The sequence below is a fragment of the Hibiscus syriacus genome, unplaced genomic scaffold (genome assembly GCF_006381635.1).
Source record: "Hibiscus syriacus cultivar Baekdansim isolate YM2019G1 unplaced genomic scaffold, ASM638163v2 tig00112503_pilon, whole genome shotgun sequence".
NCBI classification, from domain to species: Eukaryota; Viridiplantae; Streptophyta; class Magnoliopsida; order Malvales; family Malvaceae; genus Hibiscus; species Hibiscus syriacus.
In genome coordinates, this window is record NW_024063349.1 from 840,425 (window position 1) to 867,075 (window position 26,651).

Genomic DNA, 26,651 nt, shown 5'->3' on the forward strand with positions numbered 1-26,651 from the left:
AATGTCATAAAGTAGCATAATCTTAAACTCATGACAGAATGCATTCTTTAACTAGTTTTGACATGGACGCCTCTCTATAGACTGCTTGCGATTTTGGTCTAGAGGGCACATAGGGCGATTCAATTTTCATTGATAATTTATTTTAAAATTTGGCAGAGTTATCTCAATGCATGTGCATGTGAACAACGAATGACCATTGAAGCTTTCCGTGAGACGATTGAAGAAAATGACAACATTTCGATATTATACAGGAGTAATGTATATATTCATATTACTATAACAGAGGTATCTCGATTTTTTTGATCGGACAATAGAGAGGTAGCAATTGGGCTTTCAACAAAATGGAGCTGGGTGAAAGGGTCTGAGTTCCAAGTAAAACAAGGCCCAACCTCACCCATTTTCGAGCACTAGACATTTGGGGCGTGGAAATGGAATAAAGATGTTTCTGTGCTGCACACCACTGCTCTGCTGCTTCTTTATCACTTCCACAAGCACGCATGTACCCAGATGAACAACAAAACAAGTAATGTTAAGGTTATCTTGTATATAAAAAGAAATAGTATCATTTCCATCAATGGAAGCTGCAAGGAATTTTCTCTATTCTCCTCCAACCTATTTCACGCGAACCCAACTCAAAAGTTCTATCTTTACATCACCATCTTCTTCAGGTACCATTTACTTCTTCCGTTTTCTGATTATTAGTAAAACACCCAGTTTTCAACTTTTATATCTACTTGTTTTATGCCTACATTATTTGATGTATATATATATATTGTATTGTTGAATTGACTTCCTTGTGCTTTTCTTCTTGAAACAATTTTGTTACTTCGTTGAACTGGAAACTATTGTTACTTTGTTCTTCAATTTGCTTTTAATTTCAATTCATAAATTCTACTATTCTATCCAGAAGTCTTGTAAATCGTTAATATGCTTATATAACATTCGGGTTCCTTGGAAAATTGTCTATGTATATGGAGATATTCATATATGGATAGATAGTAGAATTGTCTATATGTGATCAAGGATGGACAGAGGGGTGCTGGAGTGCAGTCGCGACCCTTAGATGTTTTAAATTCTTAAGTAGTTTAGATATTTTCTTTGTATTTTCCATCGATGATGTTATTCTCCTCCCCAGATTTTGTAATTTCGTATCCCTAAATTTCTAATATAACTTCATAGATTCGCACCTCTGACATAAAATCATGTGTCCGTCTCTGTACGTGGTTATGTATGAAATGTATGTGTTTTTCTCTTAATTTATTAGATATAATGATATTAAGTTCTGAATGACAATATATGCATTTCAATGTTCCATGAGCAAGCAGCTCCTGCTGCTGCAACTTCTATCCCGGTTGCTTCTGTAAGTAGGCATTTTCCTACATCAGTTCTCTCACCGGAGCAGCGTGATGACTGTCAAGCTCCGCCTGTGTTGCGATTCTTTAAAGAAGATAAAGCATATCCAGTAAGACTCTTGTTGATATATTCACACCATATATGTATCATGTAATTTGCAGGCTTGCCTTTTATGTTTGTTTTCTGTTCATTTTGTTGATGTCCTTAAATATTTGCAAATCCTTATTTGATTCATTTGATTCTAGGAAGCAACGAATGAACAGCTGGAGAACGGTACAACACTTCGTGAAAGGAAGCCCTCCAATAACTTCGTCCGGTTGGGGTCTGAACAGCAGTTAATCCAGTGGCATGATTTAAGGAAATTATGAATGAAACAAGTCTCATTCACTGCTTCCTGCATTAAATCATTGCGACTGTAATCCCTTCCCCTTGAATTGCATCCTCAGTCCTCATGTATTGCTTCATTCTTTTTTCTTTCATTACAGATTGTCACTCTTGGAATTAGGGGAGAATCCATCATCTTAATTGAATATCCAGTCTGTTGCAGCTGATACCGAGGAGATTATGTATGTTGAACCAAGTAATATAGTTTTCCTTGCTAAGAAGGCTTTGTCAGCATCTAAACAAGCTGCAGCATTGGCTGAGGACCTCAAGTTAGACCTTGATGATTCACTTTCTAGTAGGTTTGTTTCTCTCTTGTCTTCCTAGTTGCATCAGTGTTCTAGATTAATTATATCCTCTGACAGCTGATATGTAATGCCATTGCAGTTTGGGGTCGGCTAATTCATCTACATTGCCAATTGAGGGGGAAGCAATTACAGTTGGGTCAACCAAACATTTTTGAGAGGCAGTCTAAGCGAATGAGGCAATCTAAATTTACGGTTTCTGAGACCTACAGTTCACGAAAGCTGAATGTAAGAAAAAAGTCGAGTGGAAATTTTAATCCCAATGATCTCCTTCGGTTGTTCTTGAGGGGTTCCGAGACAACACAACTCTTGACTGCTAAAGAAGAGTCTGATTTGATTATTCAAGTTCAGGTGTCTTGCTCAATCTTTACTTTTCCTTTTAAAGCATCATCATCATCATCATCATCATCATCATCATCATCATCATCATTATTATTATTATTATTATTATTATTATTATTACATTTTGCCTATTACAAATCAAAGATGGACCCAAATAAAATAGATACAAATTACAATTGGATCAAGACCCAAGCAGGAGGCCCAAACCCGGATCCGGATTACAACAGCCTGGACCTGGCCCAAAACCAACAGGCCCAACTCAACTAGGGCTTTTTCACCATTAACTCCAACCAACTCTAATCCCAACTGTTAGATCTGGACACATCCAATGGTTTAGATTGTTCAAATTTAGGGTTTGCCTTAAAAACATCTCACCAGCCGTCGTCGCTACCAGCAAAGAATCGGCCACCGCCCAGCACGCGAGAAACACACGCTCAACCCCTTGGTTTCCCTCAGCCACGCGAGCCGCCACTATCTTCTCCTGCCATCGCCGTTTCCACCATCCGTCAACCAAATCAATCAAACAAATCAGAAAACATAATAAAAAAACATCCACTTGCAATCAACAAAATCCTGAGGAAATCTGTTCTGTCACAAGCCGAAATAGGGCAATCATGCCCTATTTCATGACATCCAACATGCAAGATAAAAAAGAGAGCAGAGACCGAGAGAACCGGGGGGAGGGGAGAAAAGAAAAATTAGAGAAGAGAGAGACTTCGAACAAAAAAATCCACCAAAAAGCCATCATATTTGAACCAGATTAAAAAAAAGGATTCAAACAAAAGAGTGAGGAGAGGAAAAATCCCTATTGAAAATAAGAAAAAGGGGAAAGAAACTACCTTTGTTCTTGGCCGGAACCGGATCTTCACCGAGCCAAAGCCCTCGACTTTCGAAGGTAACCACTAGATTTATTTTTAGATTTAGGATAGAGGGTTACATTTTAGGGGATTTTAGGCTTGGTTTTCAAGTAATGGTTTAGAGAGGGTTCATTTGGGATCGATTTTTTCCTCGATCGATGCCCACCCACAGTGGCCCGAGTGGGTTGCCGCGGCAGCAGATGAGGAAAGTTTGGGAGAGCTCTCTCTCTTTTACTTCTTTAGGAAGGCTGAAGGGATAAAATGAAATAGGGTATAAAGAAAGGCCCTTACAACGGGTTATATATTAACCTCCATGCGGCGTTGTTTTGGCAAAGGGGGGAGACCAAGCGCCTAGGTTTAGAGGATATTGGTAGTTTCGGTCCTTTTTTCTTTGTAATATCACCTTTTGGCCATTGAATGAAGCTTAATGTTATTTTGGTTTCGAGCACTTATCTTTCAATGTTTGTATTTAAGTCACCATCCTATATGTTATGTCATTTTGTTAATGTTTGACTCTGATAATAATATTTGCAAATCTTTCATTTCAATCATTACTTTGTATATTGTTGCTTTTAGGTATAATTCTTATTTACCCTTACAAATTTCGTTTTATTTTGGTCCTCTGTACTTACAAATGTTTAAAATTGTGTAATTCATGCTTTGAAGTCTCGTGCTTGGTTATGTATACATTTTGGTCACTAACTTTGACTTGGTGTTAACTTTGATTTAGTCCATGCTGTTTTGACTATTAAGTTTTAATTCCTGTAATTATTACATAATAGGGCTTGTAATTTTTTATTTCATTTTATTTTGGTATTTGCTGTTGCCATATATGATATTTGATTATATTTTTGTTCTAGGTTTTCATTTTGCCATGTTTATATTTTAGTAACTATTTAAATTAAATTTGTTGCTTGATTGGCTTTTGGTTGTAGTTATAATTTATGACATAGTTTATGTTTTACACTTTGTTTAGTTTTTACTTAATCGTTGTTTCGATCTTTGCATCGTCCTATCTTTGTTTTAATTTTTGCTTTATTATTTATTGCTTATATGTCGTGTATGTATATATTTCAATATTGTTGTAAGCATCAATTATAATTCATAGAATGCCCTAATTATTCGATGTCGACATTTTATTAGACTTTATGCTCATATGCTTTCAAGAACACGTTATTGTAGAATGGGTGTGAAAAGTTTGAAGCAGTGCGATTCAATACGATATTCGAACAAAAATCGAACTTGAAATAAGTCGAGTTTTTTTTTATAAAAAATGATAATTAATTCATTTTATTTTTGTATAAATAATAGCCATGCATGTCTATTTAAATAGTACGTTATTTTATGCAATTATTGGTATTCAATTTATGTTTGATTTGTGCTTCTTGATAATGTTGAGAGGAGAATTTTCTCGTATAAAGGAGAAATAAATGGGATGGCCTTCCCATTGGAGGATGTGCAAATCAAGTGATTTCTTCTCAAATTAAGGAATGTTCTCTAATAATTAATTCGAAGCAAATTATTTGATGTTCAATAAATGGATTGTACTTTAAATATTGATGCAAATTCATGATGTTCACCATTTACGATAATGTGTAAGTGATTAAGTATCAAATTTGGGGGTTGTGGAGGTGTTAATCATTCCCTATGTGTAATCGACTTCCGAATCTAAAATTAACCTTTGATAATTGCACAATAGATTTTTGTCTTAAAAATGATTTTTCTTAAAATTGTTTAAAGGACGTTTTAGGTGTTCAGCTTATCTAACCCAAAGGTCGATGGCAGCTTCAATTCAAAATAATTCAAACTAATTCAAAATCTAAAATTTTCAAATAAAGTCATAATTGTTTGTTTTTAAAATAATGAGATTTTTTCAAAAAAAAAATGGTTATGAAAGCATAAATATAGGGAGTGTTTGGTTCATGAAAGGCTATTAAACTATGTTTTCATATAAAAAAATGATGGCAAAATGCTTTTGGACTTGGATTGAATTTATTCAAAGTTTTCAAAAATAATTCAAAGTTTTCAAAAATAATTCAAAGTTTTCAAAAATAATTCAAAGTTCATTTAACTTGGAATTGAGCAGAAAATGCTATTCTGGATAAGAAGTATCGATATTGTTCTTACAATATTGATATCTCATGAACAATATTGATATTGTTCATATGGTACCGATACCAAAGGTAAGGGAAATATCGATTCTCACTAGGTAGTATCGATACTACCAGCATTGCTCAAATTCCAAAATATAAAAATGGTACCGATACCCAAAGGGGTACCAAGATTACTTTATATAGTAGTATCGATACCATAGGCTTAGTATCGATACCGTCAAACGCAACGGCTAGTAACAACTAGTTTTATTTAAAAATAACAAAGGTAGTACTGATACTCCTTATAGGAGTACCGATACCCTCTGTACTGGGCAATTTTATTTTGCAGAGAAAACCATCCCCAATGGCTCCAAATCACTCACAACAGCTAGAAATGGCCACAAACTCATTCCAACATATAAATACAAGTTCAAGACACTTGGAGAAGGGTTAGAACACCTATCCAAGCATTCAATCACAAGAGAAGAGTTTTTCATTTCTATTTTATTTTCTTTTGTAAATATTGTGTTTTTGTGAGCTTTATTTTGTAAACACCCTACCTTTTAGAAGATTTTATTTGTTTACATTTCTTTTCCTTGTAAAGGGTTTTGGTTCTAGCTGGGCCTTTGAAAAGTTAGGGAATTGTGTAAATGTTATCTCTTTGTCCTTGAAAAATAAAGAACAAATTAGTGAATTTGTTGGAAAATCTTTAGTGAGGAGCTAAAGTAGTTGAGGTAGACTTAGTAGAGAAGTCGAACCACTATAAATCATTGTGCCAATTTTTCTATCTTTTATTCTCCTTACTCCTTAAACAATTTTTTTCCCTTTCACCCCTTGTGCAATTTTTGGTTGATCAAACTGAGCTTCTAAAATCCCAACAATTAGTATCAACTTGATTCATTAGAAGGTTTGATCACCTTGAGACGTTCCTTGAAGAAGCTCTACCGATTCTCGACGCAACTGACAAGAAGATAGCTTCGACCTTCGACTCTTACTATATTGAAGATTCTCAATCAATCGACAAGTAATCGTATTTTAATGGAGAAAACTATGTCTATTGGAAGAATATGATGATATTATTCATTCAAGAAAATGATCTAGGAGCTTGGAACTCAATCATAAAGGGTTACATCAATCTGTCCGGTGAGATGGATGATTGGAGTAATGAAGAGAAGAAGAAGTTCCAACTCAATGCTAAGACTATGCACATCCTCTTTTGTACATTATACCCAGATGAATATGGAAGAGTCTCATCCTGCTCCAATGCCAAGAAGATATGAGACAAGCTCCAAGTCACTCGTGAAGGAACCGATGAAGTGAGGGAAACCAAGATAAGTCTTCTCAAGGGATTTGGAGAAGTAATCCCTAATGAGAGGCTTGTGAGGAAGATTATCTACTCTCTTCCAAATTCTTGGCAATCGAAGCAGGCGACGATCATTGAGGCTAAGAATCTAAAGTCTCTCACTTTCGATGAGCTGATTGGTTCTCTTCTCACTCAAAAGTTTATGGTGAAAGAAGAGGAAGAAGATGAAGAGAAGCAAAACAAGAAGAAGAAGAAGGTAGCTATTGCCTTCAAATCCACCAATGAGAGTAATAAAGATTCAAGTGAAGAGGTGGATGAAGACGATGATGAAGAAGAAGAGATGGCCAAGCTCTTCAAAAGATTCAAGAGATTCATGACTTCTAAGGAAGTGAAGCATGGATCGAGCAAGAAGAAGAGTCCCCCAGTCTGCTTCAATTGTCAAAGAACGGGGCATGTCAAGTATGATTATCCCCTTCTAAAGAACAAGGGATCAAGCAATAAAAATGCATTTGTAGCAGCTTGGAGTGACGAATATGACTTCAATGATAAAGATGAAGTAGCCAACTTATGCCTCATGGCCATCCAAGAAGATTCAATGGTAACTTCTAACTCAAATGAATTATAATTAGATTCTTATTCTTTTGATGAGTTACAAGTTTCTTATAATGAGTTGTATTTGGAATTTGAGACCATGAATTCCAAATATAAGAAATTAATTTCAAAACTTAAAGTTGAAAATGATTTGGTTTTGAAAGCAGAAGTTGATTTTGAAAAACAAAATGAAATTTTGAAATATGATTTAGAGCTTTCAAAAGTCAAAATCAATTATTTAGAAAAAGAAAATTTTGATTTGAAAGCTAAGCTTGAGAGCTTAACAAAAGAAAAAGGATTAATTTCTAAAAATAACTCATTATGTTTAAAAATGACAAAATGCTAATATTGGCATTTTCATGGTCACGTGGAACATGCTTGTCCTAAAAAGAAGAAAAAATCTTTTAAAATTAGACAAGTATGAGTTCCTAAGGGAACAAAGGGCATTGAAACTAACGTCCAAGGATCCAAAACAATTTGAATACCAAAATCTACTTAAATGTCTCTTATAGGTGTATGTGAGCAATGGTGATGAAAAATGAAGACATTCAAATGCTCTAGCCACACTTGAAAAGGAATAGATAACCTCTAAGCTTAATGCTTTTGTTTTTTGATTATTGGTTGCTCATTTGATTTAAGCATGCATGAGCTTTTGATTTTAAATCGTTATATTTTTCTATCTCATGTATGTTGAAAAGTGTATTATGATGAACATTTTAAAGTTTTAATGATTTCTCATAATTTTTAGTTCATCATAATGAATTTTAGTCAAAATTGGTTTCAAATGCAAATGATATCTCTCTAACAATTGATATCAAATTTTCAAATGTTTTAATTTTATAAATTTTAATTTTTGACCTAAATTTAAATGTTTATGCATGTGGTTTAAAATGCAAATGATATCTCTCTAACAATTGATATAAAAAAATTTCAAATGCATAACATTTTTTTATAACTTTATGCATATGCACTTAATTTCAACAATTGGTATTACATAAAGTATTTTAGACTTTGATATATTGAATTTCACGTGCTACTAACATATTTGTTATTCTTTGTTGAAATTCAATTTTGTTTAAGTGTCAAGCTTTTAAAGTCAAATTTTTGTTTGGAATAATATTTTTGAGGAGTAGCTTTGATTTTTCAAATGATTTTATGTCAAATTTAACGCTTACTCTCCAATGTTATTGTTGAACTTTAAAGTTGAATTATTTTTGATATAATAAAAAGGGGGAGAAGTATGAATTTGAAAAATTCAATTTCTCAAAGAAAAATGGGTAGTTGAACATTTTCCAACAATTAATATCTTTTTCAATATATATTTTATTAAGGGGGTTTGCCAAAAACAATTTTACAAAATGTTTTGTTATATCAAAAAAGGGGAGATTGTTGAACTATGTTTTGATATAAAAATTTATGGAAAAATGTTTTTAGACTTGAATTAAATTTATTCAAAGTTTTCAAAAAAAATTCAAAGTTCGTTTAACTTGGAATTAAGCACAAAATACTTTTATGGACAAGAAATCCCAATACTATTCTTACAGTATCGATACCTCATGAATAATATCAATATTGTTCATATGGTACCGATACCAAATGTAAGGAAAGTATCGATACTCACTAGGTAGTATCGATATTACCAACATTGCTCAAATTCCAGAATGCAAAAATGGTACCGATACCCAAAGGGGTACCGATATTACTTTACATAGTAGTATCGATACCATAGGCTTAGTATCGATACCGTCAGACCCAATGGCTAGTAACGACTAGTTTTATTTAAAAATAACAAAGGTAGTATCGGTACTTCCTATAGGAGTATTGATACCCTCTGTACTGGGCAATTTTATTTTTATTTTGTAGAGAAAATTACTCCCAACGGCTCCAAATCACTCCCAACGACTAGAAATGACCACAAACTTATTCTAACATATAAATACAAGTTCAAGACACTTGAAAAAGAGTTAGAACACCTATCCAAACATTCAAACACAAGAGAAGAGTTTTTCATTTCTATTTTACTTTCTCTTGTAAATCTTGTGTTTTTGTGAGCTTTATTTTGTAAACACCCTACCTTTTAGAAGATTTTCTTTGTTTACGTTTCTTTTCCTTACGAAGGAGTTTTGGTTCTAGCTGAGCCTTTGAAAAGTTAGAGAGTTGTACAAAGGTTATCTCTTTGTCCTTGAAAAATAAAGAACAAATTAGTGAATTTGTTAGAAAATCCTTAGTGATGAGCAAAGGTAATGGAGGTAGACTTAGTTGAGAAGTCGAACCACTATAAATCATTTTGCCAATTTTTCTATCTTTATTCTCCTCACTCCCTAAACAAATTTTTTCCCTTTCACCCCTTGTGCAATTTTCGGTTAATCAAATTGAGCTTCAAAAATTCCAACAAAGTCCTTATTCTTGGTGCATGTAAATTGTAATAGTACAGGATTTGATCAGATTAATGAATGTGAAGCGTAAGCTTCAATCTCAGTTTGGGCATGAACCAACCTTGGATGAGTGGGCAGAAGTCATGGGTCTTAATTGTTCAGCCTTGCAGGCAGAACTCCGCACTCGAAACAAAAGCCGGGATAAATTGATCTATGCGAATTTTCGCATGGTGGTTCATGTTGCTAAACAATATCAGGGCCGTGGTCTGAACCTTCCAGATCTGCTCCAGGAGGGAAGCATGGGGCTTATTAAAAGTGTCGAGAAGTTCAAACCGGATGTTGGATGCCGGTTTTCCATCTATGCTTACTGGTGGATAAGGCAAACCATTGCAAAGTCTATAATACAACATTCCATAACCATTCATTTGCCGGTAATTACAATTTCTAGTGCTTATGCTTGATATCAAAAGCATATAGTTCTTTACTGACATAATAATATTGGATATGACTGTGTCTCTTCAACTTGCTGGAGATTGTAGAAGTTCATTATACGTTTAAGACACTTGAAGTTTTACGTGTGAGACAAGTTACACCAGCAATGAACCTGTCAACACATTTTTTTGTCCGAATTTACATATTTTTGTCCGACCACTTTTCTCGGTGCAGCCACACACCAACGACAACCTCCGATTTTCCCAGCAACGTATGTTCGTGGGACACAAAACCAACAAGCAACAAAACAACAATTTTAGTCCAAGTAGAACTCTAAAAAAACCAAACTAAAAATAGCTCTTCTAAAACTATAAATATGGTGTAAATCACGAGAAAATGAAAAGAAAAAAAATACACGAGAAACATACAAAGAAAAGCCGAAAGAAAAAGCTAGAAAATCTCTTGTGACTTTCGAAAGGAAAAAGTAAATAAAGAATGTATTTTTTTACCTTACTCGTCCTCTTTTGCTTTGCTTTGGCTTGTTTTCTTTACCTTTTTTTTATTTAGGGTCGAAACGCCGATGATCATAGGGGAGGGGTTCGAAATATCTTTATCAAATCTAGCCCTCCCGAGGCGATTTTCAAAAAACTATTTTGAACAGAGGCGAGGCGGTGGTCGACCATATTCTGGGTTTGTGGTTGAGTACACCCAGAGAGAATTAGGGGTTTCGGTTTTGATCGAAATAAGGGAAGAGAAAAAATGAAAACATGTTTCTAGAATTTGACTTATATAGTCGACCCGTGACCCAGTCCATTTACCCCTGGTATCCGCATGTTTTTATGAAATAAAAGGGGGAATTATGTTTTTAGTCCCTCACACGTTTTAAAGATCTATTTTGCCCCATTTAATTCAATTTCACCCCGACTTCCTTCTAATTTTTCCCTCTGTTTTATGTTTATTTTGATTTAGTCTTTTTTATATTTTTTCCTTTATTTATTTAATTAATACTACATTTTATTTTTATTCTTCTCTTTTTCTTTTATTTTGGTTTTTTTCATTTTTATTTATTTTATTTAAATCCATTATTTTATTTTATCTTTTTTTTAGTTTTTAATTTTTTTATTTCTGATTTTATTTTATTTATTATTATTATTATTTATTTCTTTTTTCTTTTCTTTAAGTAACGTTTTTACTTATATATATATATGTGTGTGTGTGTGTGTTTATTATCATTTTCCCCTTTGTTTGTATGTTTATGGTTTTTTCTTTACCTAATATATTATTATTATTATTATTCTTATTATTATTATACAAAGTCTATACTTTTTGCTTTCAACAAGTACCCACCGAAAATCATCACCAAAGTTAAAAAGTAAAAAAAACAACCTAAATCCCTAAAGTTATTGGATTTTACCAACCCATCAACACACCCACCAAATCCACTAACCACATTAATCCCAGACAATTTAAACTTGTTCTTCCTCTTGTTTATATTTTTTTACTAACATTTTTTATTTATATATATTTTTTTGTTTTTTATTATTTTTCTTTACATAACGTTTTATATATATATATATTTCCTTTTTATTTTTTTTATATACATTGTAGTTTTTTTATATTCTATTTTTTATTTGTTTTTTCTTGTTTTCTTGTTTCTATTTTTATTTGATTTACTCATCTTTTTCTTATTTCATCTTTATTTTATTTTATTTTATTTTATTTTATTTCGTTTCGTTTCGTTTCGTTTCGTTTATTTTATTTTGTTTATTTTATTTTTATTTTAGTTTGTTTATTTTATTGTTTTGCTTTTTGGAGATTAGTCTTTTATTTTTTTTAGGGTTTATGTTTTTATTTATATTTTTAATAGACCTTTTTTTCATTACATTTTTTATTTGTTGTGTGTTTTAATATGAACACTTTATTTTTTTATATTTTATTTCCTTTAATTCCTTAGCATGCATATTGTTACTTAATTCTATTTAGCATTTGTTTTTCTATCTAACACGTTTCTTGACTTCTTAAGGGTACACTTTTAAATTCATCAGAGGTAAGTACTTTGGATCATATTTTACCTTTTAATTTAACTTGTAATTTTTTTAATTAAAGAGAATTGAAAATTAATTAATACCGAAAGGGCAGTTCAAGGGTGTTAATCCTTCATTGACTGTAACCGACTCCCGAATCTGAAATATCTTTGGTAAGATGCAGATCAGAAATCGAGGTATCCGATCAACCCATTTTGTTCTTAAAATAAATGATTGGTGGCGACTCTAACCATTTTATTCAAATCGAAGCCCAATTTCGAGCCCACCCGAAAGACGGTTGCGATACCTTGGCGACTCTGCTGGGGACTTTTTGATCCTTATTACTTACTTTTGATTATATTTTCAAATAAATAGTTGTACTGACGATTTCTTTTCAATGGTTTCAGCTTATCAAACTCGTTTTTCTATCTAAGGCTCTATACCCGAGCTCCAAACCCATTTTTTAAGTAAGGGTAAAAGCGACATTTTCGTCAAAATTTATTCTCCGTATGAGCCTAGCAAGTAACCTTCTAGATTCATATACCTTATGTCTTCGTGTGAATTTATTCTCCGTATGGCATAAGGGAATGTATCCTCTCAAGTTTAACTTAGTCCACATAAGCTTGTAATGAGCTTAAGACTAAAGGTCTGACAGTCCCAAGAGGGCACCGGTAAGGAGAACTCGAGTACCTTCTTTAGAACTTAAACCGAGAGACTACATGGAATTAGAGCCTACCCCAAAACTCCGTTTCAAAACCTAAGACATTTTTACCTTAACCATGCAATTTGTTTTTCCCTAGTTTTTTACTTTCATTATTATTATTCTTATCTTACTAACATTTTTCTTCTATGTTTGTCTTTTTAGCATTTGCATCATAAAAAGAGGATATTGATCCATAAAAAGGTGTTAGTTACACATAAATAATTCGTATTAATGGATAGAGGGGTTGTAATGCAAGAGGTAAAAACCGTCGAGGTACGACTATGGTCCGAAAAGTCTCAGAAAGAAAAATGAGACAGTCTTCAGGGAAGCTATATGTCAAAACTGGTTAGCTACGCCTCTGTCAGCCTAAAGCAGAATGATGTTCAAGAGCTACGGAACATTTGTGACACTTGGAAGAGTGACCGGAAGTAGAAGTTCAGCCAGCGGTATGGTGATATCGCACTCTTACTCTATGTCAAGATAGATGAGCCCATAATCAGAGCCTTAGTTCAATTCTAGAGAATATGGGGTATAACTGTTTCACCTTTAACCAGGAGGACATGATACTCACAATCGAATAGTATACTACACTATTGCATCGTGAGGGCATCAGATTGAAGCGGGTATACATCAAGCACATCAAAAGTCATCATTTCAAAAATGGGTTGCAAAAGTTGCGGGAGTATACGAGAAATTGGTAACTGACCGGACTCAATGCAGAGGTAGCGGGGAAGGAATTCCTTGGACTGACATTAAGCAACTGATGAAAAATCACCCTGATGAATGAAAGACAATAGATCTTTTCGTACTGGGCCTTTATGGTTTGGTTATCTTCTCGAAGACTTTGGGGTGCATCGATACAGCCATGGTGAAACTGTTTGGACAACTCCCGAGGTGAGTAAATCTAACACCAGTAATCTTAGCTGAGACCTTTTGCTCTCTCAACCACTGTAGGAAAATTGGCGAAGGAAGATTCATAGGGTGTGCTCAGCTTCTTCAAGTTTGGATCCACAGTCATTTCTGGAAGACTAACGAGATTGCTTACCTCCGATTCAACACCACTAATTCACCTTTATGGGAATTCTTACTCTGAAGTGGCATAAAGGCGCCTCAAGAAAAGTGGATGAAAGTATTCACACATCTTCATGACAGAGATATTGCTTGGAGAGCTCATTGGTTGACCCACAATGACATTCTCTTCCGATGTGGGGGATTCAGATACTATGACATTACATGGACTATGGAGAGGAGTTAGGTATTCTCCGCTTTTGGTACTTCGACAGTATGGGGCACATCAGTTTGTCCCAGCAACATACAGACTATCTGGATCTGAATTTGTATACCATGGTGATAACTACAAGAAAATGATCAAGGAAGTAGCTGAGTCATGGAAGAAAGTGTTCTGAATGGATGTCATGGCTGCCAAGTACATGCTTACTCCGGACAATTTGGAGTGGTGGAGGTTAAGAAAAAATGACAATATCCAGTGTCAGATCATGAGGGCACCTGGACTATGGAGGAACATCTTAGGCATGTTCCCTCTGAGCTGGAGATAGCAAGGGAAGAATTTGAAGCTGTGAATAATGAACTAAAATAGAGGGTAAGGGAGTTTGAGGCCCAAAGATACCACTGGAAACTAGATGTCGATACTCAGAAATATCGGGCAGACAAGATTGAGAAGGGACAGAATAAAGTCCGTTTTGAGCTAAAGGACTTGAGGAAGGGGTACCAAGAACAAGTCCAGAGCAACTCTAATATGAAAAGGACTTCTGAATACTGGAAAGGCGAGGCTAGTAGCCAGAAAAGAAAGTTTGAAGGGTATGATGAAAGAAAAACTCTGAAAGAACAACTAGAGATTGCTCAGAGGCATTTTATAGACAACCAGTATCAGAACAAGCGTTTGAGAATCCAGGTAGTTGATTTAGAGAAATCTCTTCAGAAACAGCAAGAGCGGGATGGCAAAACCATAGCTGAATTGGAAGCCATTGTGGACGGATTCAAGAAACAAGCAAGCGAGCTTCAGATAGTGCCCTTTGATGGAGGATTACAGTGGTGTTTTCATTGGGAACAAGCTTAGCAAAGGGTGAAGGCTAGAGATGTAGTCATCCATGATTTCTTGGAGCTGGTACAAAAGGCAGATCGTCATTTGCATGGTTTAGCAAGGGAAGCCGGAGTGGTTGGACAAGGAATTCAACCAGTGACAGATGAAGGAAAAAGACTTGTCAACCTATTAGAAGCTATTTGAGGTCTAAAGGATTTAGTCCGGATGTACCTTTGATATATTTTTTGTCTCTTAAAAGATAAAACACTTTTGTTTAAATAAAGATTATTTATAATAACAGACACATTTCTGGATCAATGCATCTAAATCTCATACATCATGCATTTCATACTTTGTATTTTTATTTTTCCATGTTTATTTTTTCTATTTTCAATGTTTTTACATTCATATTAACTAACAGAAAATGTCTCATCAGAAGAAAGAACAAATGCCAAGTTTACCTCCACAAGCTCTAGAGACACATCATCCGCACCCTGGACATAGAGGCCAAAATCACTTAACTCGAGGAGAACATGTTGCGGTTACAGAGAGAGCTGGAAGAAAAGATAACTCAGAATAGTTAGAGCACCCTGGACACAATCACGAAGAGCCAAGAATCCTTGGTCGATCAAATTGTGGCCAAGTTATCTAGTTTACAACAAGTGAGTGCACCAGGGGCAGGTTCGTCTGAGGGGGTAACTATACCACCAACCCCACAAGTGGTTATCTCACCCGGAATCTTACCTGGGCTGCAAGGGGACTTATCTGCAACAAAAAGGAAAGCCTCATCTGCTGTAAAGATATAAACTTCTACAACCAACCCTGATAATAATCCAGATGATTACCACATACCGGATTTTGATGAGGAAGACAAGGCGAAAAAGATGGAAGAGAAAATTAAATTGCTGGAAGACCAAATAAAAGTGGTCAAAGGGGATTATGATTACTATGGAGTGAATGCATTGGAGCTAAGCTTGGTCCCGGATTTGGTACTTCCACCAAAATTTAAAGTCCCTGAGTTCGAGAAATTCGATGAAAATAGTTTACCCTCAGCCCACATCACTATGTTCTGTCAGAAAATGACAGGATATATGGGAAATAATCAACTCCTGATTCATTGCTTCCAGGAGAGCTTGTCCGATTCAGCTATCTTATGGTACAATCAGCTAAACCGATCTCATATCAAGACCTAGAAAGATCTAGCCAAGTCTTTCCTGGAATTGTACAAGCACATTAATAATATGAGGCCAAACCGAGTTATGCTACAAAACATGGAGAAGAAACATAACGAAAGTTTTCGACGGTATGCACAGAGATGAAGGGATTTAGCTGTACAGGTTCATCCACCCTTGGATGAAAAAGAAACCAGGAAGCTCTTTGTGCAAACTCTAAAAGCTCTTTATTTCGGCACTTGGTTGCAATCACATCAAGAAGTTTCTCAAATTTAGTTATGGCTGGAGAGATGATTGAATTGGCCATAAAATAAAGCAAAATTGAGGGAAGAGAATCAAGCAAGAAACCTCCTATGAAGAACAAAGACAGAGAGATCAACAACATCAACACCTACAATGCCAATAAAGGTGTTACGATCTCAAGCACAAAAACAACTACAGCTGTATCGTCAGATACTTCTAGATAAAATCATAGGGAACCTAGGAAAGAAAGAGAGAATGAATAATTCGAACCTATTCCCATTTCGTACAAGGAATTATACTAACAACTTTTTGACACTATGTAGTGCCACCATACCCTGTGGAACCAATGAAGCCCCCTTACCTAGATGGTATGATAAGAACGCTCATTGCGAATACCATGGCGGTGTGCCGGGGCACATGATCGAAAACTGCCTCTCATTCAAAAGGATTTTACGAAGAATGTGCAACAAGAATTGGATCCACTTTAACTCCAGAGCACCAAACGTTGCACAAAATAACTTGCCTAATCATCAGGAGATTGAGATTAACGCAGTCACTATCGAGAAGGGCATGAGAGTCAAAATCGGTGTTTCTGAAGTAAAATCTCCTTTGGCTTAGGTATGAAGCCAAATGGTGAAAGCAGAGCTTCTCACGCCACATTCGAACACATCAAAGAATGAAGATGGTAACCACTGTTGTTACCAGGATGAAGAATGGCATGAGGTGCAAGATTGCCATGAATTCAAAGCTTGGTCCAGCTCATGATGGATAGAAGCAAGTTGGAATTCTATGAAGAAGTCTGAGATTCTTCGGAAATAGAAGTTTGCGCTACCAGAGAGTCATCAGAAAGTAGTATGAATGTTAGGTGAGCACTCCAAGATAAGATGATAGCGAAGCAGGGCAGGTTGCGGGGAAACACTACTCCAAAGAGGCTAAGTCCCTCAGAGACCACTTGAACCCTTCAAGGAAGACATGCTATCAACGAGCCTATAAAGGAAAAAGAAGCTAGAGAGTTTCTCAAATTTCTGAAGCACGGTATATACAACATTGTAGAACTGCTACATAGCCTACCGAAACGTACTTCAATGTTGGCACTACTGTTGAATTCAGAGGCACACTAGGAGGCACTATTGAAGGTCTTGAATCAGACGTTCGTTCCATAAAACATACCAGTCAGCAAGATGGATCGAATGATAAACAACATTCAAGTCGATAATCTCATCTCATATTCAGATGATGAGATTCCATCTGGAGGAAGAGGTCGAGCTAAGGCATTACATATCACCACCCACTGTAAGGGGCATGCTTTATCAAATGTTTTAATCGACAACGGTTCAGCCCTTAATGTGATGCCTTTAGTTACATTGAAGAGGCTCCCAATGGATACCTCTCATATGAGAACCTGCCAGAGCGTGGTCTGAGTCTTTGATGGAACCAAGAGGGAGGTAGTTGGCAAGATTGAGGTGTGTCCCATCATTATATTGAATTTCTAGTGATGGACATCATGCCTTCCTACAACTGTCTTTTGGGAAGGCCTTGGATTCATCAAGCTGGTGCAGTACCATTCACGCTGCATCAAAAAGTCAAGTTTGTTAACGATGGAGCCCTGGTGATTATTAACGCTGAGGAAGATATCATGGTAAGTGTGACCAGGTATACTCCATACATTGAGATAGATGAGGAGGCGGTAGAATATTCATTCCACTCTTTAGAATTTGTGAATGACATATTTATGGCTGAAGGAAGGAATATTTCTAAACCTCGACTTTCCAAGTATACTAGAATGGAGATCAAGTAGACCTTGGAATGAGGTGCCAAGATAAAAAGAGGGTTTGAGAAGTTATTGCAAGGAATGATTAATCTAGTCATTCCTATATCAAAACTAGATTAGATTGATTGGAACTGAATTTCAATAGGAACCTATGATATTCCCACCTCTTTATGACACATTCAAGTCATGTGGTTAGGTGTTTGAGACCACTTCATCAGATTTGGAAGCGACTCTGAAAAATTTGAGTATCAATGTCATAATCACATAAAATGCTGAAGATGCGGAGAAATCCAGAATGTGCCTACTACCACCTAGGTATGTGCTTAGCAACTGGTCGACAGAAGAATTGCCTGTGATTTTCAAATGTCTTTCAGAGTAATATTTAAACTATCCCTATTTGTTTATACCCAAGAAAATAGATGATCTTTTGTACTCTATTTCATTCTCTTTCGAATTTAATTTTCGGCTGTTTCGTGTGGGATATTTTCCTCTCATGCATATACATTTTCTTTCCTTCAGGTCCCCAGATAACGATAATGCAGGCACTGATGATCCTGATCCGGAGGTGGATTTTGAATCAGCCATTTGTCTTGGGGAAATTGATGAATGCGACAATGAAGAGGAGTGCAACTTACCTACCGAATTATTGAGAATGAAAGAAATCGACAATGAAGAGGAGTGCAACTTACCTACCGAATTATTGAGAATGAAAGAAATATAAGACAAACAAATACTGCCACATGAGGAGAAGGTCAAAATCTTGAATCTGGGCACCAAAGAGGAGAGAAATGAGGTTAAAATCGGTACAACTCTTTCGGCTTAAGCAAGACAAAACTTGATAGTCTTACTTCAAGAATATAGAGATGTGTTCGCATGGTTGTATCAAGACATGTCGGGACTAGACACAGATATGGTAGCCCATTAACTACCAATCAAACCAGAATGCAAACCCGTACAACAAATGCTAAGGAGAATGCGACCTGAGAAGCTCCTTAAGATCAAAGAAGAAGTCAAGAAGTAGTTCGATGATGGTTTCCTTCAAGTGGCTAAGTATCCGGAGTGGGTGGCCAACATAGTTTCGATTCTGAAGAAAGGCCACAACAAGATGCATCCCAAAGACATGGAAAAGACCACATTGGTCACAATTTGGGGGGCCTTCTGCTACAAAGTGATGCCCTTTGGATTGAATAATGCTGGGGAAACATATCAGAGAGCTATAGTGACCATGTTCCATGATATTATACATAAATAAATCGAGGTTTATATTAACGACATAATTGTCAAGGCACAAATTGAGAATGAACATGTCGATAACCTGAGAAAGCTCTTCCAGAGATTAAGAAAGTTTCAGTTGAGACTGAACCCTAGTAAATGCACCTTCGGGGTAACATCAGGAAAGCTGTTAGGCTTCATGGTCAGCAGGAAAGATATCGAGGTCGATCCCGATAAAGTTAAGGCTATCCATAATATACCTTACCCATAAACACAAAAAGAGATTTGAGGTTTTCTAGCCAGATTGAATTACATAGCATGATTCATATCTCAGTTAACCAACAAATGTGACCCAATCTTTCTCCTTCTCCGAAATAACAACCCTGGAGCATGGGATGCGAACTGCCAAACTGCATTTGAGAAGATAAATGAGTACTTATCTCACACTCCTATCCTAATGTCCCCCATCCCGGACAAGCCTCTATTCTTGTATCTATCCATATTCGAGAATTCAATGGGGTGTGTCCTGGGTCAACTTGACAAATCCAGAAAGAAGGAAAGAGTCATTTACTACTTGAGCAAGAAGTTCACCGATTGCGAGGTCATATATCCTCCCGTCGAAAAGGTTTGTTGTGCTTTAGTCTGGGCTACAAGAAGACTCAAACAATACATGTTGTATCATACCACATGGCTGATTTCCAATTTAGATCCACTAAAATACATGATGGGTGTGTCTGCTCTCTCTGGAAGGTTAGCCCGATGACAGATGTTGTTATATGAATTTGACATCGAGTATGTGATCCAGAAAGCCATAAAGAGAAGTGCCATATCGGATTTCTTGGCAAGCAGAACCGATGAAAATTAAGAGCCGCTAGATTTTGACTTCCCAGATGAAGACTTGATGGCCATATCCTTAGAGGAAGCAAGTACTTCCACAGACAGTTCTTGGAGAATGCATTTTGATGGTGCATCAAATGCATTAGGACTTGGCATCGGGGTCATACTGGTCTCCCCAGAAGGGAACCATTACCCATTCACTAGCAGACTGAATTTCGATTGCACCAACAACATGGCAGAATATGAGGCTTGTATTATGGGGATTCGAGATGCAATGGGGCAAAATATAAAGACCTTGCGGGTATACGAAGAATTAGCCTTAGTAATATATCAGCTCCGTGGAGAGTGAGAAACCAAGGATGAAAAGCTGGTGGAATACCGAAAACTAATACTGGATATGCTCGAAGAATTCGATGAAGTCACCTTCCATTATGTGCCTAGAGAAAAAATCAAATGATTGATGCTTTAGCTACCTTAGCAGTCGCATTCAAGGCTATCGAGGAGTCTGAAATGATGCTAATTGACATTTAGTTGTATGAGTACCCGACTCATTGTTACCAAATTGAGAAAGTGAAAGATATTAAGCCTTGGTACCACGACATTCTACAATACATCAAGAATCGGAGCTATCCAGAGGAGGCCACCGAAACTAATAAAAGAACCATTAGAAGGATGACAACTGGATATGTCCTTGATGGGGAGGTTTTATACAAGAAAAGCCATGATAAAGTCCTATTAAGGTGTGTAGATACAGAAGAAGCAAATATGATAGTGGAAGAAGTACATAACGGAGTTTGTGGAACACATGTGAATGGACATATGATGTCAAGGCAAATAATGAGATACATATATTTTTGGTCCACACTGGAAAATGACTGCATCAACTATGCTAGAAGATGCCATAAATGTCAAATTTACGGAGATAAAATAAATGTTCCACCTCAACCTCTTCATGTGATGGCATCACCATGACCTTTTTCTATGTGGGGCATAGATGTTATCGGGCAAATCCATCCGAATGCTTCAAATAGTTACAGGTTCATTCTTATGGCAATTGACTACTTCACCAAATGGGTAGTGGCTACATCAAATGCCAGTGTCACTCAGTCCACTATTTACAAGTTTTTGAAGAAATAGATCATATGTCAGTTAGGTTTACCTGAAAGGATCATTACCGATAATGCTACAAACTTGAACAACAAAATCATGGATACTGCTTGTTTGCAATTCAACATAAATCATCACAACTTTACTGCTTATAGACAAAAGATGAACGGAGCAGTAGAAGCAACAAATAAAAAATCAAGAAGATAGTGGAGAAAACGACTGAGACATACAAGGCTTGGCACGAGAAATTGCCTTTTGCTTTGTTTGCTTACCAAACCTCGGTGCGAACTTCGACTGGGGCAACTTCGTTTTCATTGGCATATGGGATGAAAGCAGTTCTGCCCATTGAGGTAGAAATCTTGTCACTCCGGGTCTTGTCAGAAGTCAGACTAGATGATGCAGAATGGATGCAGTCCCAATATGATCAGCTGAACCTAATAGAGGAAAAGAGATTTAAAGCCATTCATCATGATCAAATCTACCAGAAATGAATGATTCAGGCACATAACAAGAAGATGCGCCCGAGAGTATTCCGTGAAGGAGATCTTGTGCTTAAAAGAATTTGGCCAATTCAAAAATACTTCAGAGGAAAATAGATGCCAAATTGGGAGGGACCTTATGTCGTGAAAAAGACCTTCTCTAGAGGAGCACTTGTCCTGGCTGAAATGGACGGGCCAGAACAACCAAATCCCATTAATTCAGATACAATAAAAAATACTTCGTTTAGGATGAAAACCCAAGAGGGCATCCTAAGTTGAAAAAGAAAAAGAAAAAAGAAAAAATGTTTAGGGTGAAAACCCGAAAGGGCGCCCTAAATTGAAAAAAGAAAAAAAGAAAAGAAAATAAGATGGGTTCAAGATGAAAACCCACAAAGGGCGTCTTGAAACCAATTATGAGTCCAAATTAAAAACCTGAAAGGGCGATTTGGATATTGATTCAAGAAAGGTCCCTAATTTAGACAGTGAAGCATCTCGGCATCCGAATCTTCTACAGCCTTAACAAGTCGGAGAAAAGTTGCACTCTCCTGAACGTTGTCGCATCTTCGAAGATCCCTTGACAAAGGTTGCGTTCAAGGTCACTTAACGACTTATTAGTTCAGAAACGCCACATTATTGAGATCTAAGACATCCATTCATACTTCTTCTATGTATTTACTCTTCAGAATGTTTGTCATAAATTGTTTGTTCTTTTTCCCTTATGAATAAAGACGACCATTTCTCTAAATCAATTCTTTTTAAGCATCTTGGGTTGAATTTAAACCTAATGATTTATTAACTTCTAAAAAAGATAATTGCATATTATAGTACAAAGATTTTTTAAAAGTACAGGTACTCGGAAGTCGATCAAGACTCATGCACTATACTTGAGATGGTTGAGAATCATTTCCCAAACCAAGGATAAAAATAAAATATGCATATCATATTTAAACATTTGAAGAATTCAAGATCAGAAATAAGAAATTCAAGATTCCAGAATCAAGAGTCACCAAGACAGGTAACCGAAGATCGAGATTTCTCTCTAGAGCCTAAAATAACATATTTCGCAAATGCATTTTACGCACACCTAAGAGCATTGCATTCATAGCATCGCATATATGCATAATTTTGTAGATTTTTTAGAGTCAATTTCAACTTCACAGCGAAGTATATTGAACTCGAAGTGATCAATTTACAAGAAGGGATTTCAACTTCACAACGAAGGATATCCAATTCAAAAGCTCAACTTCACAACGAAGGATATCCAATTCAAAAGCTCAACTTCACAACGAAGGAGGCATCCACGATTTTAACTTCACGAAGAAGGATATCGTGCCCAACAGATCGACTTAATCTCACAACAAATAAGTCATCTGCAACAACAGGGGTTTATTCCCCAGCCAAGTACAACATAACTCAAAGGCGAGAAGAGTTATTTGTCAACAAACACTGTCGAGTTCAATACCATTCAACTCGAGGACATATTCACCGCAAGGTAGCAGCAATGAACTACTTTCCGATCAAAATTTTCACACCAAGGTCTTTAAGTCGAAAAGAAGACCAAGGTCAAGAATGTCAACAAGAAGCCACTTTTTGATTTTCCTACGATTTCAACTTTGCAAAGAAGGATATCGTACCTAGAATATTGACCCAACTTCACTACAAAGGAATTATCTGTAACACAACAATACCGAAGTCTTCAGGTCAAGTTTCAGCTTCACGACGAAGTGTCTTGGGCTAGAAGACGATCCAAGAGCTACTTGTCAAAGCTTTGAGTTTGGTCTCAACTTCACGACGAAGGATATCGTGCTCGGGATTTTTTTAGTTCAACTCAACCTTACGGCAAGGGAGTCATCCGTAATTCAGTCCAAATAAAATATCATAAATCAATCAAGACATTGAATTTCAACTCTACAACAGAAGGTATTCGATAAGATGAGAATTGATCCATATAATGGATGGTGTTAAATTGGGATACGTTCATATTAAAAGTGTGTTTCTAATCTTTGTCATTTTCCTGTTACACGACTATGGGCAAATAAGGGCAGCTGTCAACACATTTTTTTGTCCGAATTTACATATTTTAATATGTTTCACATATATTATAATATGTATTATTATTTTTATTAAACTAATATTATATTTTTTTTTCTTTTGTTAGGTATAACTCACACAACCCAATTATAGGCCTAAACCCAAAGCAATTACAGACCCGGGCTTTGGAGCAACCCGAACCGACCCACGACCCGGGTCCACTGGAGCCCGACTTGAGCCAGTTAGGGTTTGTAAACCCTAACTCTCGCTTGTATCTTCAACGCTGCAAGGAGAATCCTTACCCCAACCGACCACTTTTCTCGGCGCAGCCACACACCAATGGCAACCTCCGATTTTCCCGGCAACGTATGTTCGTGGGACACAAAACCAACAAGCAACAAAACAACAATTTTAGTCCAATTAGAACTCTAAAAAAACCAAACTAAAAATAGCACTTCTAAAGCTATAAATATGGATGTAAATCACGAGAAAATAAAAAGAAAAAAATACACGAGAAACATACAAAGAAAAACCGAAAGAAAAAGCTAGGAAATCTCTTGTGACTTTCGAAAGGAAAAAGTAAATAAAGAATGTATTTTATTACCTTACTCGTCTTCTTTTGCTTTGAATGTGGCTTGTTTTTTTTTTACCTTTTTTCTATTTGGGGTCGAAACACCGATGATCGAAGGGGAGGGGTTCGAAAGATCTTTATCAGATCTAGCCCTCCCCGAGGCGATTTTCAAAAAACTATTTTGATTTTTGAAAATAGGAGGTGAAATGCTTTTGAAAAAACTAATTTTTTTTCTTTGGCCACCGCCGATAAACGACGGCCGGCATCGATCTACGACGGTCGACGAGACGGTGGTCGATTGGATTTTGGGTTTGTGGTTGAGTGTTCTTCATTTTATGAAGAAAACCCAGAGAGAATTAGGGGTTTTAGTTTTGATCAAAATAAGGGAAGAGAAAAAATGAAAACATGTTTGTGGAATTTGACTTATATAGTCAACCCGCCGACCTATCAGGTGACCCGTGACCCGATCCATTTTCCCCTGGGATCCACATGTTTTTATGAAACAAAGGGGAGAATTACGTTTTTAGTCCCTCGCACGTTTTAAAGATCTATTTTGCCCCCTTTTAATTCAATCACCCTGATTTCCTTTTAATTTTGCCTTCTGTTTTATGTTTATTTTGATTTAGTCCTTTTTATATTTTATTCCTTATTTATTATTTATTTATTTATTTAATACTACATTTTATTTTTATTCTTTTCTTTTTGTTTTGTTTCTATTTTTTTCATTTTGTATTTATTTTATTTAAATCCATTATTTTATTTTATCTTTTTTTAGTTTTATTTTATTTTATTTCTTTTTTATTTATGATTTTATTTTAATTATTATTTCTTTTTTTTCTTTTCTTTAAGTAACGTTTTTGCTTATATATATATATATATATATATATATGTTTTTATTATCATTTTCCCCTTTATTTGTATGTTTATGGTTTTTTCTTTACGTAAGATTATATTATATTATATTATTATTATAATAATAATTATTATTATTAGTATACAAAATCTATACTTTTTGTTTTCAACAAGCACCCAACGAAAATCATCACCAAAGTCAAAAAGTAAAAAAAAAATACAACCTAAATCCCTAAAGTTATGAAATTTCACCAAACCCATCAACGCCTTTTTTTATATATATTGTAGTTTTTTTCTATCATTTAATTTTTTATTTTATTTGTTTTTTCTTGTTTATTTTTATTTTTATTTGATTTACTCCTCTTTTTCTTATTTCATCTCTACATTATTTTATTTTATTTATTTTATTTTATTTTAGTTTGTTTATTTTATTGTATTGCTTTTGGAGATTAGTCTTTTATTAATTTTTTTAGGGTTTATATTTTTATTTATATTTTTAATAGACCTTTTTTTCATTACATTTTTTATTTGTTGTGTGTTTTAATATGAGCACTTTTTTTATTTCCTTTAATTCCTCAGCATGCATATTGTTACTTAATTCGATTCATCATTTGTTTTTCTATCTAACACATTTCTTAACTTATTAAGGGTACACTTTTAAATCTATCAGAGGTAAGTACTTTAAATCATATTTTACATTTTAATTTAACTTGTAATTTTTTTAATTAAAGACAACTGAAAATTAATTAGTACCGAAATGGCAGTTCAAGGATGCTAATACTTCTTTGACTGTAATCGACTCCCGAATCCAACATATCTTTGGAAAGATGCAGATCAGGTAAGAAATCGAGGTATCCGATCAACCCAATTTGTTCTTAAAATAATTTATCGGTGGCGACTCTAACCATTTCATTCAAGTCGAAGTCCAATTCCAGTCCCACCCGAAAGATGACCGCGAGAGAACCTGCTTATTGATTCTCAGTAGAACGTTTACAGCCTCTTGGGCAAAGTAGTAGATGCAAAGAGATCATACATTCGAGAAGGTAATCACCGTCGTTCCAAAGAAGAACTAGCAAGTCGTGTGGCAAAGTTGGATAAGTTGCTATTCACTGCAAGGACGCCGCTTTCTATGCAACAAACCGTATGGGAAGATCAGGATACCACCTTTCCGGTACCACCTTTATTTAGCTCGATTCCCATATGGTAGCATTTAGTTTCTTTATTAGAATACCAAATATTCATGCAAATGGTTGGAAAAACAGGAATTCTTGAGGGAAGAATGCCTACACGTACAAATTCTAAAGCACAAAGAAGGGGTTGATGGATCAAATTGAAAATAATAAGGATAGCCCTCAATATTATTGATCAAATCGATTATATGCAGTCAACTTCACTACTTTGATTGATATTCACTGCAAAGAAGGGAACGTTGTCGAGGCAAAGAAGCTATTTCGACAGATGCAGAGAAAGGGGGAGAGTCCTAATATTGTTACATATAATGTTCTCATCGATGACATAGCAAGAAAGGGGAACTGAAAGACGCATACATGCTAAGGGATGAGATGGAAGCCAAAGG

The 26,651-nt window shown here is 35.6% G+C and overlaps 1 long non-coding RNA gene and 1 pseudogene across 1 annotated transcript; one reads left to right on the forward strand and one right to left on the reverse strand.

Moving 5' to 3' along the window:
• The first annotated feature begins 526 nt into the window (after positions 1 to 526).
• On the forward strand, positions 527 to 26,294 carry LOC120180931 (annotated as a pseudogene).
• Positions 2,513 to 3,495, reverse strand: LOC120180934. The gene is made up of 2 exons (XR_005521721.1): positions 3,221 to 3,495; positions 2,513 to 2,862 (listed from the first exon to the last, which is right to left on the reverse strand). It is a non-coding gene; the product is annotated as an uncharacterized LOC120180934 (long non-coding RNA).
• Positions 26,295 to 26,651: the final 357 nt, after the last annotated feature.